We start from the raw sequence: 6237 nt of genomic DNA, 5'->3' as shown, positions 1-6237 counted from the left end.
GCAGAGTAAGAAAGCCTTCAGCGAGACAGTCCGGCCAAGCTTAGCGCCTTCCACTAGATACGGCGAAGTCTCGGAAACGGGGGGTGGCGAGGGGAATTTCAGGCGCGCGCCGCCTCCCCCCTCCTGCACCACCCCCCCCCGCAAGCGACGGGAAGGGGCGCCGCTTTCCATCAGCTCGGCTGAAACGCCCGAGGACGGGGCGGCGTCTCTGTTTCAAAAGCGGAAAAAGAAATAAAAAAGCAACAAAAACCAAAAAATTCCCGCCGCCCCCCCCAACCGCCACCCCGTGCAGGCACCCCTGCAAACGGGCCTCCGGCAGGGCCGGCCTGCCGCCCCCAGCCACCCCCCGCAAGCCCCCCCACCGCCGCCCCGGCTGAGAGAGCACAGGCAGCCCGCCGCCGGCCCTTCCCACCCCGTGCAGGCACCCCTGCATACGGGCCTCCGGCAGGGCCGGCCTGCCGACCCCAGCCACCCCCCGCAAGCCCCCCCCACCGCCGCCCCGGCTGAGAGAGCACAGGCAGCCCGCCGCAGGCCCACCCACCCCGTGCAGGCACCCCTGCATACGGGCCTCCGGCAGGGCCGGCCTGCCGACCCCAGCCACCCCCCGCAAGCCCCCCCACCGCCGCCCCGACTGAGACAGCACAGGCAGCCCGCCGCCGGCCCTTCCCACCCCGTGCAGGCACCCCTGCATACGGGCCTCCGGCAGGGCCGGCCTGCCGCCCCCAGCCACCCCCCGCAACCCCCCCCACCGCCGCCCCGGCTGAGAGAGCACAGGCAGCCCGCCGCCGGCCCTTCCCACCCCGTGCAGGCACCCCTGCATACGGGCCTCCGGCAGGGCCGGCCTGCCGCCCCCAGCCACCCCCCACAAGCCCCCCCACCGCCGCCCCGGCTGAGAAAGCACAGGCAGCCCGCCGCCGGCCCTTCCCACCCCGTGCAGGCACCCCTGCATACGGGCCTCCGGCAGGGCCGGCCTGCCGACCCCAGCCACCCCCCGCAAGCCCCCCCACCGCCGCCCCGGCTGAGAGAGCACAGGCAGCCCGCCGCCGGCCCTTCCCACCCCGTGCAGGCACCCCTGCATACGGGCCTCCGGCAGGGCCGGCCTGCCGCCCCCAGCCACCCGCCACAGGCCCCCCCACCGCCGCCCCGGCTGAGACAGCACAGGCAGCCCGCCGCCGGCCCTTCCCACCCCGTGCAGGCACCCCTGCATACGGGCCTCCGGCAGGGCCGGCCTGCCGCCCACAGCCACCCCCCGCAACCCCCCCCACCGCCGCCCCGGCTGAGAGAGCACAGGCAGCCCGCCGCCGGCCCTTCCCACCCCGTGCAGGCACCCCTGCATACGGGCCTCCGGCAGGGCCGGCCTGCCGCCCCCAGCCACCCCCCGCAAGCCCCCCCCACCGCCGCCCCGGCTCAGAGAGCACAGGCAGCCCGCCGCAGGACCACCCACCCCGTGCAGGCACCCCTGCATACGGGCCTCCGGCAGGGCCGGCCTGCCGACCCCAGCCACCCCCCGCAAGCCCCCCCACCGCCGCCCCGACTGAGACAGCACAGGCAGCCCGCCGCCGGCCCTTCCCACCCCGTGCAGGCACCCCTGCATACGGGCCTCCGGCAGGGCCGGCCTGCCGCCCCCAGCCACCCCCCGCAACCCCCCCCACCGCCGCCCCGGCTGAGAGAGCACAGGCAGCCCGCCGCCGGCCCTTCCCACCCCGTGCAGGCACCCCTGCATACGGGCCTCCGGCAGGGCCGGCCTGCCGCCCCCAGCCACCCCCCGCAAGCCCCCCCACCGCCGCCCCGACTGAGACAGCACAGGCAGCCCGCCGCCGGCCCTTCCCACCCCGTGCAGGCACCCCTGCATACGGGCCTCCGGCAGGGCCGGCCTGCCGACCCCAGCCACCCCTCCGCAAGCCCCCCCACCGCCGCCCCGGCTGAGAGAGCACAGGCAGCCCGCCGCCGGCCCTTCCCACCCCGTGCAGGCACCCCTGCATACGGGCCTCCGGCAGGGCCGGCCTGCCGCCCCCAGCCACCCGCCGCAGGCCCCCCCACCGCCGCCCCGGCTGAGACAGCACAGGCAGCCCGCCGCTGCCCCTTCCCACCCCGTGCAGGCACCCCTGCATACGGGCCTCCGGCAGGGCCGGCCTGCCGCCCCCAGCCACCCCCCGCAAGCCCCCCCCACCGCCGCCCCGGCTCAGAGAGCACGGGCAGCCCGCCGCCGGCCCTTCCCACCCCGTGCAGGCACCCCTGCATACGGGCCTCCGGCAGGGCCGGCCTGCCGCCCCCAGCCACCCCCCGCAAGCCCCCCCACCGCCGCCCCGGCTGAGAGAGCACAGGCAGCCCGCCGCCGGCCCTTCCCACCCCGTGCAGGCACCCCTGCATACGGGCCTCCGGCAGGGCCGGCCTGCCGCCCCCAGCCACCCCCCGCAAGCCCCCCCCACCGCCGCCCCGGCTCAGAGAGCACAGGCAGCCCGCCGCAGGCCCACCCACCCCGTGCAGGCACCCCTGCATACGGGCCTCCGGCAGGGCCGGCCTGCCGACCCCAGCCACCCCCCGCAAGCCCCCCCACCGCCGCCCCGACTGAGACAGCACAGGCAGCCCGCCGCCGGCCCTTCCCACCCCGTGCAGGCACCCCTGCATACGGGCCTCCGGCAGGGCCGGCCTGCCGCCCCCAGCCACCCCCCGCAACCCCCCCCACCGCCGCCCCGGCTGAGAGAGCACAGGCAGCCCGCCGCCGGCCCTTCCCACCCCGTGCAGGCACCCCTGCATACGGGCCTCCGGCAGGGCCGGCCTGCCGCCCCCAGCCACCCCCCGCAAGCCCCCCCACCGCCGCCCCGGCTGAGACAGCACAGGCAGCCCGCCGCCGGCCCTTCCCACCCCGTGCAGGCACCCCTGCATACGGGCCTCCGGCAGGGCCGGCCTGCCGACCCCAGCCACCCCTCCGCAAGCCCCCCCACCGCCGCCCCGGCTGAGAGAGCACAGGCAGCCCGCCGCCGGCCCTTCCCACCCCGTGCAGGCACCCCTGCATACGGGCCTCCGGCAGGGCCGGCCTGCCGCCCCCAGCCACCCGCCGCAGGCCCCCCCACCGCCGCCCCGGCTGAGACAGCACAGGCAGCCCGCCGCTGCCCCTTCCCACCCCGTGCAGGCACCCCTGCATACGGGCCTCCGGCAGGGCCGGCCTGCCGCCCCCAGCCACCCCCCGCAAGCCCCCCCCACCGCCGCCCCGGCTCAGAGAGCACGGGCAGCCCGCCGCCGGCCCTTCCCACCCCGTGCAGGCACCCCTGCATACGGGCCTCCGGCAGGGCCGGCCTGCCGACCCCAGCCACCCCCCGCAAGCCCCCCCACCGCCGCCCCGGCTGAGAGAGCACAGGCAGCCCGCCGCCGGCCCTTCCCACCCCGTGCAGGCACCCCTGCATAGGGGCCTCCGGCAGGGCCGGCCTGCCGCCCCCAGCCACCCCCCGCAAGCCCCCCCACCGCCGCCCCGGCTGAGAGAGCACAGGCAGCCCGCCGCCGGCCCTTCCCACCCCGTGCAGGCACCCCTGCATAGGGGCCTCCGGCAGGGCCGGCCTGCCGCCCCCAGCCACCCCCCGCAAGCCCCCCCACCGCCGCCCCGGCTGAGAGAGCACAGGCAGCCCGCCGCCGGCCCTTCCCACCCCGTGCAGGCACCCCTGCATAGGGGCCTCCAGCAGGGCCGGCCTGCCGCCCCCAGCCACCCCCCGCAAGCCCCCCCACCGCCGCCCCGGCTGAGACAGCACAGGCACCCCGCCGCCGCCCCTTCCCACCCCGTGCAGGCACCCCTGCATACGGGCCTCCGGCACGGCCGGCCTGCCGCCCCCAGCCACCCCCCACAAGCCCCCCCACCGCCGCCCCGGCTGAGAGAGCACAGGCAGCCCGCCGCCGGCCCTTCCCACCCCGTGCAGGCACCCCTGCATAGGGGCCTCCGGCAGGGCCGGCCTGCCGCCCCCAGCCACCCCCCACAAGCCCCCCCACCGCCGCCCCGGCTGAGACAGCACAGGCACCCCGCCGCCGCCCCTTCCCACCCCGTGCAGGCACCCCTGCATACGGGCCTCCGGCACGGCCGGCCTGCCGCCCCCAGCCACCCCCCACAAGCCCCCCCACCGCCGCCCCGGCTGAGAGAGCACAGGCAGCCCGCCGCCGCCCCTTCCCACCCCGTGCAGGCACCCCTGCATACGGGCCTCCGGCAGGGCCGGCCTGCCGACCCCAGCCACCCCCCGCAAGCCCCCCCACCGCCGCCCCGGCTGAGAGAGCACAGGCAGCCCGCCGCCGGCCCTTCCCACCCCGTGCAGGCACCCCTGCATACGGGCCTCCAGCACGGGCGACCCGCTCTCTCCGCAGGGAGGACAGGTCTACCCCTTCTGCCGGCAGGGAGGCCAGGTCTACCCCTTCTGCCGGCAGGGAGGCCAGGTCTACCCGTTTTACCTGCAGGGAGGCCAGGTCTACCCGTTCTGGCGGCAGGGAGACCAGGTCTACCCGTTCTGCCGGCAGGGATGCCAGGTCTACCCGTTTTACCGGCAGGGAGGCCAGGTCTACCCGTATTGCCGGCAGGGAGGCCAGGTCTACCCGTTTTACCGGCAGGGATGCCAGGTCTACCCGTTCTAGCGGCAGGGAGACCAGGTCTACCCGTATTGCCGGCAGGGATGCCAGGTCTACCCGTTTTACCGGCAGGGATGCCAGGTCTACCCATTTACCGGCAGGGATGCCAGGTCTACCCGTTCTGGCTGCAGGGAGGCCAGGTCTACCCATATTGCCGGCAGGGAGACCAGGTCTACCCATTTACCGGCAGGGAGACCAGGTCTACCCGTTCTGGCGGCAGGGAGAACAGGTCTACCCTTTTTGCCGGCAGGGAGACCAGGTCTACCCGTTTTGCCGGCAGGGAGACCAGGTCTACCCGTTCTGGCTGCAGGGAGACCAGGTCTACCCGTTTTGCCGGCAGGGATAACAGGTCTACCCGATTTACCTGCAGGGAGACCAGGTCTACCCCTTCTGCCGGCAGGGAGACCAGGTCTACCCGTTTTGCCGGCAGGGATGCCAGGTCTACCCGTTCTGGCGGCAGGGAGAACAGGTCTACCCGTTTTACCTGCAGGGAGAACAGGTCTACCCGTTTTACCGGCAGGGAGACCAGGTCTACCCGTTTTGCCGGCAGGGATGCCAGGTCTACCCGTTTTACCTGCAGGGATGCCAGGTCTACCCGTTTTACCGGCAGGGAGGCCAGGTCTACCCGTTCTGCCGGCAGGGAGGCCAGGTCTACCCGTTCTAGCGGCAGGGAGACCAGGTCTACCCATTTACCGGCAGGGAGACCAGGTCTACCCGTTTTGCCGGCAGGGATGCCAGGTCTACCCGTTTTGCCGGCAGGGATAACAGGTCTACCCGTTTTACCTGCAGGGATGCCAGGTCTACCCGTTTTACCGGCAGGGAGACCAGGTCTACCCGTTTTGCCGGCAGGGATGCCAGGTCTACCCGTTCTGGCGGCAGGGAGACCAGGTCTACCCGTTCTGCCGGCAGGGATGCCAGGTCTACCCGTTTTACCTGCACGGAGACCAGGTCTACCCGTTTTACCGGCAGGGAGGCCAGGTCTACCCGTTCTGGCGGCAGGGAGAACAGGTCTACCCTTTTTGCCGGCAGGGAGACCAGGTCTACCCGTTTTGCCGGCAGGGATGCCAGGTCTACCCGTTTTACCGGCAGGGAGAACAGGTCTACCCGTTTTACCGGCAGGGATGCCAGGTCTACCCGTTTTACCTGCAGGGATGCCAGGTCTACCCGTTTTACCGGCAGGGAGGCCAGGTCTACCCGTTCTGCCGGCAGGGAGGCCAGGTCTACCCGTTCTAGCGGCAGGGAGACCAGGTCTACCCATTTACCGGCAGGGAGACCAGGTCTACCCGTTTTGCCGGCAGGGATGCCAGGTCTACCCGTTTTGCCGGCAGGGATAACAGGTCTACCCGTTTTACCTGCAGGGAGGCCAGGTCTACCCGTTTTACCGGCAGGGAGACCAGGTCTACCCGTTTTGCCGGCAGGGATGCAAGGTCTACCCGTTTTACCTGCACGGAGACCAGGTCTACCCGTTTTACCGGCAGGGAGGCCAGGTCTACCCGTTCTGGCGGCAGGGAGAACAGGTCTACCCATTTACCGGCAGGGAGACCAGGTCTACCCGTTTTGCCGGCAGGGATGCCAGGTCTACCCGTTTTGCCGGCAGGGATGCCAGGTCTACCCGTTTTACCTGCAGGGATGCCA

Source organism: Opisthocomus hoazin, unplaced genomic scaffold (genome assembly GCF_030867145.1).
Source record: "Opisthocomus hoazin isolate bOpiHoa1 unplaced genomic scaffold, bOpiHoa1.hap1 HAP1_SCAFFOLD_126, whole genome shotgun sequence".
Lineage (NCBI taxonomy): Eukaryota > Metazoa > Chordata > Aves > Opisthocomiformes > Opisthocomidae > Opisthocomus > Opisthocomus hoazin.
This window is presented reverse-complemented; position numbering follows the sequence as displayed.